General features: G+C 37.4%; 1 long non-coding RNA gene across 9 annotated transcripts in view; it reads right to left on the reverse strand.

The window, feature by feature from the left end:
• LOC140611720 (uncharacterized) overlaps positions 1 to 13946 on the reverse strand; it is a 117992-nt gene that overhangs the window by 100631 nt on the left and 3415 nt on the right. For 8 of the 9 annotated variants that reach the window (XR_012012865.1, XR_012012864.1, XR_012012862.1 and 5 more), the window contains one exon: positions 10117 to 10212. The exons of the other annotated variant lie outside the window; for it this stretch is intronic. This is a non-coding gene — a long non-coding RNA (uncharacterized lncRNA). The remainder of the gene's footprint in view (positions 1 to 10116; positions 10213 to 13946) is intronic. 9 annotated transcript variants of the gene reach the window in all.

Raw genomic sequence — 13946 nt, forward strand, 5'->3', positions numbered from 1 at the left:
ATCATTTCCATTTTGAGGAAGTTAAAGCACAGAATATGTAATATCTTGCCCAAGACCACTCTTCTGGAGTTATGGTATGACACCAGTCTGCTATCAACATCTCCCTTTAACAAACATGCCAAACTATATTTTCTAAAATTCCACAGGGCAAATGTTGGAGAGCTCTCTTTTAGCCTTGTTATTTTTAGCAAATTTCTATTTCTCCTTATTGGAAAGGGATGATTGTATGGGGAAGAGTGAATAAGGACGCAAATTATCTATCCAAAAGATACTTCAGTTAAATGGAATTTACTCAAGTTAAACTATTCGAAAACTTAACAATAACAGAGAAAGTGACCTAGGTCCTTTCCCATTGTAGACACAGGACTTTTAGGAGGAGTACTGTTTATTTTTCACCCCAAAACTCAAAGGACTTTTAAAAAAGTTTGTTAGAAACTAATTTTCTCAGTATCTTATTGCTTAATTCTCCTTCCCTCCCACATTAGTTTTTCTCATTTACTCTAATTTCAACTTTGAAAAAATTTAGTGCAGTGTATAGCATGGTAACTACAGTTAACACCGTACTGTATACTTGAAAGTTGCTAAGAAAGTTGATCTTCAACATTTCCACCACAAACACACACACACACACACACACACACACACACACACACACAAACAGTAACAACGAGAGGTGATGGATGTGTTAACTAACCTTACTCTGGTGGTCCATTTATATATATATATATATATATATATATATATATATATATATATATATAAAATCATGTACATTTTTATTTATACATGTTATGTCAGTTATATTCCAATAAAGCTGGAAAAATTAAAATAGACATAGAAAACATTTATACTGCCCATAAAGTATAATTAGTTCCTCAAATAATAAGAAAGCAATTTCTTAATTTATTTTTAAAGAACTATACCATCTTTTACCATAAAAGCATATTAATAATATTACAGTCTGGTGGACTTTCCTCAAAAATGAAAATGAGTTTTGAAATCTGTTTCTTACTGGCTACTAGTACAAGAAAGGAATTAATAAATATAAGAGCAGAAATCAGTCAAATATAAAATAGACATGCTACCGATAAAATCAATGAAACCAAGAGATGATTCTTTAAAAAAAAAAACAATAAAATTCATAAACTTCTAGCTATAATGATCAGGACAGGAAAGAGAGTATTCAAATTACTGAAATCAGGAATAATAAAAGAAATACCAATACAGATCCTACAGATATTAAAAAGATAATCAGGAAATGTTACAAACAACTTTATGCCAAAAGATTTGACAACCAGATGAAATGGATAAAATTCTTTAAACATAGAAATTACTAAAACTCTTGTAAGAAAAAATAGGAAACTGAATAATCTTATATCTACTAAAAAACTGAATTCATAATTATAAACCTTCCAATAAAAATTTTTTAAATCCAATTTCTTCACTGGAGAATTCTATTAAACATTTAATAGAATCTCTTTCAGAAAATTAAGGATAAGTAACACTTCTAAAATCATTTTACAAGGCCAGTATTATTGTGGTACTAAAATCAGTCAGACATCACAAGAAAAATTACAGATCAATATCTCTCATGAACATAAATGCAAAAACCCTGAACAAAATATTAATAAATCAAATTCAGTAATATATGAAAATGATAATGCATCATTACTAAGTAAGGTCTCTCCTGTGAATGAAAGGTTGGTTTAATACTCAAAAATTAATATAATAACTACAGTAAAAAATTCATACGATCTTTTCAATAGAAACAGGAAAAACTTTGACAAAATTCAACACCCACTCATGATAAAAATTCTCAGATAACTCAGGAATAGGTAACACTGATCATGTTGATAAAAGATATGTATGAAAAACCTAGATCTAATATCATACTTGATGATTAAAAGCTAAATACCTTCTCCCTAAGATCTGAAACAAGGCAAAGATGTCCACTTTCACCACTTCTATTTCATATTCTTTTTTTATTAGTTTCACAGGTAGAATTTAGTGATTCGTCAGTTTCACATAACACCCAATGCTCTTATCACGTGCCCTCCTTAATGCCCATCACCCAATGACCTCTTTCCCCACACACCTCCCCTCCTGCAACCCTTAGTTCGTTTCCTAGAGTTCAGCATCTCTTACGGTTTGCCTTCCTCTTAATTTTCATCTTATTTTATTTTTTCCTTCCTTTCCCCTATGTTCATCTGTTTTAAGTTCCACATATGAATAAAATCATATGGTATTGGTCTTTCTCTGACTTATTTTGCTTAGCATCATACCCTCTGGGTCCATCCACATCTCTGCAAATGGCAAGATTTCATTTTGCTAACAGTTTTTTTTTTTTTTAAGATTTTATTTATTCATGACACACACACAGAGGCAGAGACATAGGCAGAGGGAGAAGCAGGCTCTATGCAGGAAGCCCGATGTGGGTGTGACTCGATCCCAGGATTCCGGGATCATGCCTTGAGCCAAAGGCAGACGCTCAACTGCTGAGCCACCCAGGCGTTCCTCAGGAGCAGAAGTCTTGAGGAGAGGGATTACCTAATTATACATGTGTGCATAACAGCCATTTATATAGTGGATAATAAGTTTGACCTAGCATACATTTCCTAGAAAAGAGCCTGAGGAAACGTTTATATGTAAAGACTTTATTTGGAGGCACAATATTTAGGGCAGGAAAAGGGAAAAGAAATATGAGGCAAGGAAGGACAGAAAGAAGGACAAGCTATTGTATTAACAAGCGGACTAGTTTCCCAAGAAGACACTAATGACTGTTCAGTCACATAGATTTCAAACAGGCTCTCTGGAGTCATATTATTTTCAAACAACTCATCAAGTCGAGGAATTATCATCCAACTACTTTCCATCTTCCATGCCTCAAAAGTCAAGTTTGGCACATGGTACATTAACTCCCTTGCACTTCTTGGTTGTCCTACCCCACTTGTCCAGGCAGCTCCTGGAGAAGCCAGATACCACACCTTACATTAATATGCTTCGTTTGAGACCAGAGTGATGGGAGGAGCCAGATTCTGTGTAGGTTTGGTCAGATTACATCTGCATTCTCCACAGGCAAAACGGAGACCATATTGGAGCCCAGAAATCACCCTGAGGAGGTGGTAACAGCAGGTGGAGGTATCAGTGGTGGCCAGGGCACTCCCCTGACCAGGCAGTAAGAACCCAGAGGGCAGGTGGGTCTGAGTAAATCTGTAAAGGTGCATAAACCAGATCTGATACAGTTTCCAAAGAACTAATTGCTGTGGGTGATCTCCTGTCAGTTTGAATTACCTAATATTTGGCCCATTTTTGAAATCCTTTGGGATAATTTTCTCAAAAATATTTCAGATGCTGTTTATTGGCAACACACATAGAGATTATTATTATTAGAGAGTAAGGTATAAGCATTTGAGCTCTGGAGTTCTTAAGCAACCCAACTCCTGCCATCTTCTAATTATGTTACCTTGGACAGATATCTTTACCTCCACTGCTTCATTTACCTTATCCATAAAACACAAATAATGATATCCAACAAATTTGGTCGTGTGACAAGTGAATTCATTTCTTGCACTAAGAATAAGAAGTGCTGAGCTAAACCAGTGCTTAGCATAGACTAAGTACTCAATAAATGTTAATTGCTAGCAATAGCTACTCGTGATTATTATTTGAAAACTATTATTAATAACAAATGATTTCATTTGCCAATGTGCCACTGGTATTCAATTCAATGAACATAAACCACTGCTCTATAAGAAAGGTAGAATCTATGTGTTTCAAATTTGCTATAATTTTCTTCTTCACAAAAACCTAAACATCTAAGTCATGTGTATAGTTCAAGTACCATCCTCAACAAGGTACATTCTATTTCTTTTTTTTTTTTTTTTGGTACATTCTATTTCTATACGTTTAGATCTTTATTTTAATTGTTATCAAGAGCTGTAAGACTCCGTGTTTTTTACTGGAAAGGTTACTCTGGAATTTTCAACTGCTTTTATTCTAATAGGTAGGGTAAGTTAAATATAGGAAAATATCAGAACTTCTGCATTAAAACCATTGATGGAAATGAGCTCATGTACATGGGTAGGTGGGAGAGCCATAGAACGAGGTAAGACAGTGTGGGTGCAAACAAGTTCTCTAAGTGGGTGTTTGTCTTTTTCATGTGCTGTTTTCTTCCTAGGCATAAGTTCTCTGTTAACAGACATTTCTTCTGTAACAGTCACCACTTTGGGCACTAATCACACAACTACATTTTCTGTTAGAAACAGCTTCATCCCTTGGGTTTCCCAGGGCAGAAATCTTAGTTTGGCTTTTGTGTCATCCCCCTTAGCCTCTGTATTCAATTTGTCATTATATTCTAGTTATTTCCTCTAATTTACCCCAGGCCTCATTCTGTGAATACCTGGTTTTTATTTGTTTCCAAAATATATTTATCTTCTTTTATATCTATCCCTCCCAGATGAATAGCGACTCCAGGGCAGTATTGACTTCACCTCTCCACCCCCAGAACTTAGCACAAGTGTCCAGAGCAGCATGTTCTTGTTTTTTTTTTTTTTTTTAAGATTTTATTTATTTATTCATGAGACACACACACACACACACACACACACACACACACGCAGAAAAGCAGAGACACAGGCAGAGGAAGAAGCAGGCTCCATGTAGGGAGCCTGACGTGGGACTCAATCCCGGGTCTCCAGGATCATGCCCTGGGCTGAAGGCGGCACTAAACCGCTGTGCCACCTGGGCTGCCCTCTCAGTGTTTATTAACTGAGCATTGTCTTCGGCTCTTTTGCCTTCCCTCACAAGCTGCTCATCAGATTTCCTCATCTGAGAACCACCTGCCACAGAGAGCCCATGAGAGCTAGCAGGACCCTTGAGCAGGACCTATGGCCGTTCTGCAACAAGAACATCATTTCTCTGAAATCAGGTTTTATCATATTTGTTTGATATAAAATAATGTCTTCAATTACTTAAAAGCTAAATTATCTTTCCCCAAAATCTTCAAGTAAAAATCCATGCTCATGAACATTTGGGTATGTGAATATGAGTGGCTATACACCTCAATTTGAAAAGCACACGCCTATTTTGTCCAGCATGAATCTATAAGTGAATGTTTCTCATACACATTCTAATTATGACCCACCTCTACCTAATAATTTATGAAACTTCCATGTGTTCCCTGAATCAAACCCAAACTTCTCAGTCTGGCTTCTATGTGCCCACTGCTTCGTTTCTTCCTTGCCAGGTGAACACATCACTCTAACCAGCTTATCTATTGTCTGTCCCTTATGTCATGCTCAATTTTATCTCTAGAGCTTTGTACTAATTTTCTAAAATGCCATATCTTTTTTCAGGAACTTTCATTAAACTTTCAGGAACCAACTCATACAACTCCTCTAAGAAAACTACAGCAGCTCAGGGGTTTTACCTTCTCTAACATCCTCTGTTAAAACACTGTTAGAATTTCTCATTGCTTCAAGCGTTTCCTTTATCTTTACAGCAACTTTTAAGGCAAGAAGCAAGTGTTGATTTCTCTCTGTAACTCCCACATGGTGCAGAGTGGATACTAGAAAAATCAGAGTATTAGCATTCTAGATTTGTGCAGCCACTTAAAGTAATATATTCATTTATTTACCAAATGTGAATTTTTTTTCCAGCTTTAATGAAGTCATAATTGATAAATAAAAATTGTGTATATTTAAGGGGCACAATGTGATGTTTTAACATATGCATAAATTGTAAATGATTACTACAATCAAGCTAATTAACATATTCATCACTTTAGTTTCAATTACTTAACAATATGAATTAAGGGTTTATTCCATACAAGTCAATATGTGTAAAATTTTCACACTAATATTCATTTGAAGAGGCTATTGTTCTTGCCAGAATATTTGTCATGACAAAAAGTTAAGTTCTTCACAAGAAGATTTTACTTTTGAACAGCTGTTCAAGTTCTTTCTTATGATGATCTGAAATGTATTTTTTTCTGATCTTAGTTCTGTTTCTGGAACAATTTAGAATAAATCTAATATTTCTTCCATATAACACTCCTTTGATGTTCATCTCATTTTTTTTTACATTATTATCCTCATGCGGACATTAAAATCCTCATCTTCTGTTCTTCCTTCACTGTTCATTTTCTACTATAATCCCATGCTTTCTAAACCCTTCCTCATCTTCGCTGTCTTCCAAAGACACTTGATTTTGCCACAGTCCCTTGGTAACTGAATACGGAGTTATCACTGGAATATTACCAGTGCAAGTATCTGTTGATTAATCAGGCCACTTTAACATTTTAGCCTAGAGACCAGTGTCTCAAATGACTCGTAGGCATGCCTTAGTTATCTATATCACTAGCCCAGTCTTAGTTGTCTTCTCAAAGTCAACCTTGTTGACAATCAGATTTCAGTTTTTTTTTTAAGATCTTATTTATTTATTCATGAGAGACACAGAGAGAGAGAGGCAGAGACACAGGCAGAGGGAGAAGCAGGCTCCATGCAGGGAGCCCGATGTGGGACTCGATCCCAGGTCTCTCGGATCACGCCCTGGGCTGAAGGTGGCGCTAAATCTCTGAGCCACCAGGGCTGCCCAACAATCAAATTTCAAGCTATTCCTTTATTATCAAAACAAAAACGACTAGCAAAAATGCATTTAAGTTCCTCTTTGGAACATAAAGAAATCAATATGCATCAGAACCCACTGTATTCCTGGCATGGTACCAAGCACTAGGTAGTATATGGTAGTGAACAGAGATGGCCCCTGCTACCAAAGAGCTTTCAAATTTTTTATAAAGAAAAATAAAAAGTAAAGAAATAAAAAATTAATATAATTGTTATAAAATAAACAAGAAATGGAGTAAAAATATGGGTCTTACTTAGGGTAGTAAGGAAAGGTTTCTCTCTGGCACTGACATCAGGCTGAGATCTAAAGAGAAGAAAGAGGTTGCTGTACCAAACAAGAAAGACTTCCAGGAAGAGGAAACCAATTCTGCAACACTAGGGAGAACAACCTTGGTTAAGTTTGAACGCCAGAGGCCAGAGGGCTGGGGCAAGAGTAGAATTAGACAAAACTGAAAAGGTAGTTAAAGGCCAGGTTAGGCAAGGGCTTGTAGGTCTTGGGAGATTCTGAGCAGGACAGAACTCAGAAATGACTTTTGATTTAAAAAATATACTGGCTGCTAGAAACCAAGCCAGGAGGTAATTATAGTGGTCCAGGAGAAAAAATGATAGAAGTATTTTTTTTAAATTTATTTATTCAGAGAGAGACTGAGAGGCAGAGACACAGGCAGAGGGAGAAGCGGGCTCCATGCAGGGAGCCCGACGCGGGACTTGATCCTGGGTCTCCAGGATCAGACCCCGGGCTGCAGGCGGCGCTAAACCGCTGCACCACCGGGGGTGCCCCGAGAAAAAATGATAATGAGTGACTTGGACCTGGGTAGCTATAGTGGGGCTGAAGGCAAGTTGATATATTTGAGATATAGTATAGAGATGCTAACAACAGTTTGCTGATATATCATCTACCAAAAAGTATGCATCTATTCCTGAATTCTTACAAATCAAAGAAAAGTATTTTCATGTAAGCCACAGGCATATCAAATATTTTTTTTGGTTGTTTTCTAAAATCCAAAAAAAAAAAAAAAAACAAAACCCAAAACAAAAAACCCTAACATGTAGCAGAGTTTCTGTTCTCACTGATAATAAGTGGCTGTTCATACTTCAGATTTGAAACACCTGGCACTATGTATTCTGAAAACATGAATGAAAAGAAGCATAATCTAAATAAAATAGTCACCGAGGTTATGCTCCTCTGATCCTTGGATTGGGAGAGTGAATCCCAGACTCATTCTGAGTTCACATTATAAAACACTCAATTTGATTCAGCCTTATATTTGTGAGTTGATACTCCAGGAAAACAGATTTCTGCTCATTACATGAAAAAACTTTCCCATAGTTGCCTTTTGAATAGGTAAACTTCAGGACAGATTATCTGTCAGACTTCCTATTGTCTCCATTTTTTACTGGGTGGTCATTTAACTCACCTAAGGGTGAGTCTCCTCAAGAGAATGACTCGCTTGCTTTTAGGGACTTGAAAATAAAAGCTGAATTTATTAGGTCTCAGGAAGGAAATCAGCACAGTATCGCAGAATCTGGTAACTTTATTAAAAAGTACTTGGATAAAAAAGATCCAAAGAAGAATGTTCAGACATTTGAGTTCTATTGCTAATAGGGATCAACTTCGTTTTCTTGGGCAGGATTCTTGATTATTCGGAGGCGTGGTTTACCTAAATGTTAAAATTGTTATAAAAATCAATGGTTCTCTCTCCCCATTTCTTAGTAGCAAATTAAAATCTGAAAAAAATCCCCAAAACTGGAAAGGAAAAGTGAGAGAAAGTACCTAATAGTCAAAAAAGGAAAGAGGGCATTATTGAAGCACCTGGCAACATTAAGCAATCATGACTCAATGAGCAGAGAACACCAATGAGTCAAAAATGAACGCTTTTTTTTCTTAACCTGAATAGACTTTTTCTGATGATCTGTGAACCTTATTTTTTCACTAATTTCTAATCCTCTGAAAGGCCGTTGGATATATCATACTATGAGGGTGCAGATGTCACCAAGACACTGTAACCCCATCTTCATCTTGCCTATCGACCTATGTCCTAAGGAGCATTCAAAAGAGGGTGAGAGCTTGGTGTTTATTCTTTGTAATGTGGCCTTTGATTTTATGAGTGGCTTTTCTAAAGATCCTGTTAGTGTTAATGAAGATAGCTCTCTCTTCCTGGGCAAGTTTCTTAACCACTCTATACCTCAATATTTTCAGCTGTAAAATTAGAATAAGGATGTCACCTGAATTATTACAGTTGTTGTAGTGTTAAGTGATAACGGCAAGCTTAAATGATGAGATTAAACAAACCTCTTGAAAATTCATTTTACGTTACATTATTGATAATGTTAGTGACAATAAATGCAGTTCTTCATTTTACATTCTTATCCAGTCACAGCTTCAACTTCCATGTGAGTGCTCACAGTGTTCAGTTAGTGATAAGCCCATGTCACCAAACTTCATACTGTCACAGACCCTTGTGGTATCTCTCCAATATACTGAGCCCACAGCTGTAACCCTTGATTACTTAGTTCAACATGTTTATTCCAGCATATTCCTGACAATTCTGCCCTGGCCATGTCCTTTCCTTTCTGCCTTCATTCACACCCTTTTCCTCATTTCCCCCCACCATCTGCAGAGATGCACAGTGACACACAGAATCCCTTATCTATGGCTTTGTTCATGCTGTTTCCCAAACCTGGAAAGCCCCTTTCTTGGCACAAATTCCATGTGTTCTTCAAGGCCTTCACTTCCATCCCTCTTACAACTTTATCTTTACAACCTATAATGCATCTCTGTATCAATTTAGTACTTAATAGCATCCTTATTTGTGTTTTCATTTGTTTCCTGAATGAAATTTCCAACCAAATTGGAGACTTAACTGAAAGTAAAGACTGTGACTAATGCTTCTTCTGTATCTCCTACAGAGTCTATATCTAAATCACATACAAACACACATAAGCACTACTGGCTTTAATTGATGCTCCACTGGAGTCAGTTCTTTCTGAAACAAGTTTAAAACATGCCATGAAGATGGCTACAGGAGTGGTAAAGACTATGTCCGTAATTCCCTAAAATCTCCCATAATAATTACCACTTAATGTCTTATCCTATGTGCGGCACTATCCTACACTGATGGTAGAAATATAAAATAGTACCATTTTGCACAATAGTCCGTAAAATTTTAAATATGCCTTTCCTTTTACCTGACAGTTCCACTTCCAGGGAGTTATTTTACACACATTGAAAAGATGTGTATACAAAAATATTTATTGTATAATATTTGTAATAATGAAAATTTTAAAACAAATTCAAATGTCTAAATCAACAGAATGTAACATAAATTATGGTATAGCCATACAATGTAATACTGAGAACTCTCAGGAAAAAAATGAAGATACAAAAAAAATTATGTAGCATATTATTAGATGAAAAGTATGTATGTATGTAATTATCTTAAGATAATTATATATTTCTATATGGGAAGAATCCAGGAAAATACATACAAACCATTAAGAGCAATCTTCTCTGGTGGGATTATTTTACACATTTCTGTGTTCTTTACATCTTTAATTAGAGTATATTTCTTCTATAAACTTCATTCACCTGGGGGAAAAAAGCTCTATAGATATTTATGGTTCCTTTGTATCTGCTTCCTAATTTCTCTCTAGGGAGTCATTCCAGGAGGCTAGTGTCTTGGGCCATCTGGACATTTTACTATTTTCTCTTTTTCTCCCCTCCACCCAAGGGGGATGCATTTATATGTTTACAATCAAGCAAACAAGTGAAAAGAGGCTATTTCAAGTCCTACATGCTCAGTCTTCATTTAGGCTCAAGGAGAATACAATCTAGTTGTGTGTTCTTCAGAGACAAAGTGTATGTGTGCAACCTTGGGCAAATTGCTTAATGATTCTTAACTTTGCTTCCTTCTCCCTAAAGTAGTCACAATAACCACTTACTTGCTAAGTGGCTGTCATTACTATTGTTACCAACCATGTCTCTTAGGGTCAGGACTGTACATTTTACCTCAGCTTTTGACATAAATGGGTCCCTAACAAGTACTTCTTCATCACACACACACACACACAGATAGATAGAGGCAGAGACACAGGCAGAGGGATAAGCAGGCTCCATGCAGGGAGCCCAATGTGGGACTTGATCCCAGGCCTCCAGGATTACACCCTGGGCTGAAGGCGGCGCTAAACCACTGAGCCACCGGGGCTGCCCTGTATTTCTTGATAGTCATGGCGACATAGCTCCAAATGGTTTCTGTTCATGTCAGTTTGAATGAACAGTGTGTCTTGTTATATTTTTCAGTTTGGAAGTTCTGCTTCTACAGGGTGAACCCTAAGAAATGTTGACCTTGTTCATTCAATCAAGACTTACATAAAATGCTAGAATTGCCCAGGATTGGTTAGCTGTGCTCTGGGAATGAGGGGATAAATACAGAAGTGCAGAGGTAAATTTCTCTGCAGGCAGAAGGGGGTAGAGAGGAAGAAACTGTTTGCATAAACCCCAACCCAATCTTCCTTTCAGTTTACTCATCTTGATTTCGCTGAAGATAAAAACTAGACCTGTCTTGCTACTCCCCCACCACCCCGTCCAATTAAACATGATCTTTTCAGGTTTGAAATCTTAGAAAGTTTTTGTAGTTTGATTGTTCTTGTCAAAGAACCTCAAAGAAAGATACAAGCCATCCTAACAAGGCTCTTAAGAATTTGATTTAAAAAATCTGTTCATGATTGTGTGTATGAGAAACACCATTGTGCATGACTAAAAAGATGTATTACAGGGAAAAAAGATTGATTTTGAGTATGGGCAGGGGATTCCTGATATGATCAAACCATTAGACTATGTTTTCTTGGGTTTGTGATTTAAGAAGGAATTTCATCTCCTCCATAGTGAATTTTCTTGCCTTTGTTGATTGATTTTAATCTTAATGCCATTGAAAATTGCGCTTTTAAAAAAATAAAGTTCTGAATGTGGAAAAACAAATTGCTTGCTCATTCTCATTTTCAGTGATGGAAGGTATGACTGCAGTCATTGTGGTGTACACACCTCCCTTACTTTCAGTTTTTCCCTTGTTAAGATATGGAAAGTAATAAAGATGGTAATTTGAATAAAGGTGGGAAGACCAACTCTTGGGCAAATTTCTCCATTGCTTTTGCTTATATTATCAAGTTGATGTGAATAAAAACTCCAGATTTTTAAGGTAAAATTAATGCCAGGATTTCAGCATTTCTTTCCATTGTATCAACTCTAATCAACCTTCATCTTTCCCTCTTCAGAAGGGGAAATACATACCAAGGTTAGATACGATGCTTCGTAACTTGTTAAAAATTTCCATTTTTTTTTTCAAAGGTTTAACTTTTTAAAAACTTCACATCATCATGATCCTATCAAAAACTGAGACCTATGAATGTACTGCGAGTACTCCACCAAGGCTAAAATTCACATTTGATTTGAGGGAAATTTGTTTATGTGTATCTCACAAAAAATATTACCACACAAAAAACAATGTTTGTTTCTCAATACAAAATGCACAGTGGGAACCTCTAGTTTTCTCTCTGCCGTTCACAGGTGAAGCAGCAGAGTGTGAAATAGCTGAGAAAGACTAGCCTACAGTGCAGAGACATGTAGTGATGGAGTGAACTCTGGTCTCTGTTTCCTGGTGCTCCTGCTTATTCTCCTCCACTAAGGAGGCAGCTTAGGAGTAGGAGCTGAGGGCAGGAGATAGGTAGGTATTTGCTAAAGGCCTGGCTGGAAGGAGAGTATCTCTGCCCCTTCTCCCTAAAAAATCTGGCCCAGAACAAGGAGTCAGTCTAGGAGGGTTGGGCAGACAGGAGGGGTTAACATCTGGAGATGGACTCAAGTCAAGAGTCAGAAATCTTGGGGCATGAACTGGTGAGTGGTACCAGCCGAGGAGGAGACAATCTGGATTAATTTGAAAGATCTATGTGGATAGGTCCTACAAGGGTAGGGCAGATAACCACATTAATTTCTACTTTTAAAACCCAGAATTGGGATCCCTGGGTGGCGCAGCGGTTTGGTGCCTGCCTTTGGCCCAGGGCGCGATACTGGAGACCCCAGATCGAGTCCCACGTCGGGCTCCCGGTGCATGGAGCCTGCTTCTCCCTCTGCCTACGTCTCTGCCTCTCTATCATAAAAATAAATAAATAAATAAAAATAAATAAAACCCAGAATTATTTAATATTTTAAGAATTAAAGTTAAAAGTGTAAATCTGCAACCTCATTTGAACCCTGAGTTAGAATGGACAGTAATTTTAAAACTAACAAAAATTTTAAAATGAGTGAGCCTTTTGTCTTTGTTAATAAAACTAATAAAAAGTGGGTAAGACCTTTCTTTTTGTTTGTATAACCCATGACTGGCTTTATCAGTTTAGAGGCACAACAGCTGTCATGACGCTCTAATTTTAGCTATTAATTGTTTTAGCCTCACCTGCAAGTCATCAATAAGTCAAATATCTCAATTTTGAGCCCTTTATACTTCCTCAACCCCCAACCCATGTGAATTGTCAAGAAAGCCAGGTGCCTATTCATTTCGGGAAGGTGTCTTGATTCTCAGCACCAGGTAGAAGAGATTCTTGCATTGGTTGCTGCTGTGGCCACACAGACCAATGGACACTTTCTCCAGGTAAACTGATGTTCTACTGTTCCAGATCATGCCCAGGCTGAAGTACTGCCACATTGGGCTTTAAGGAGAGAGCCAGCCAGTCCACATGTTCAAAGTCTTTTGTTCTAAAGACTGAGTTCTAGGCCAGAGGGGCTCCCTGGGGAGACCTTGCAGCCTCATCCAGGTGATACAGATTTTCCCCTGCCCCATGAACCCATCAAACCAGGCTTCTCATCCTGTATGGTACGCTTTCCTCTGGGACCTCTTATCCTTTCAAAACTGCAGTAAAATCTCAATGAGAACCATCCCAATTCATCAGAAAGGTTCTAATGAACTGAACTTTAAAAGGCTTTACACCCCTTTTTTCTCCCAGGAAGTTGCTTGGCATCTATGCAAATCTGTACCTCTTTTCCAGTGATTAGCCATGTACACCACAGGGCCTTAAGAGAGGTCTTACAGTCAGGCCATATTGAGATTCTGTTTCACCCTTCTCCTGAGGCAATAGGTACCTGTGTTGTGTGCCTTTTGTTTGTATAACTATATGGGATCATTCAAATGACTATCTTGAAAAAGAAGTGCCTGTAGGTCCTGGCAGCTTCAAGTGCTGGTTGAAGTTCTTACATTTCTATCCCACAGCACTTTGTTAGATCTGGAACCCCAAATCTAAATTCATGGAAAACAGAGTGGATTTGATAACTTATGCCAC

This window comes from Canis lupus, chromosome 20 (assembly GCF_048164855.1).
Source record: "Canis lupus baileyi chromosome 20, mCanLup2.hap1, whole genome shotgun sequence".
NCBI lineage: Eukaryota > Metazoa > Chordata > Mammalia > Carnivora > Canidae > Canis > Canis lupus.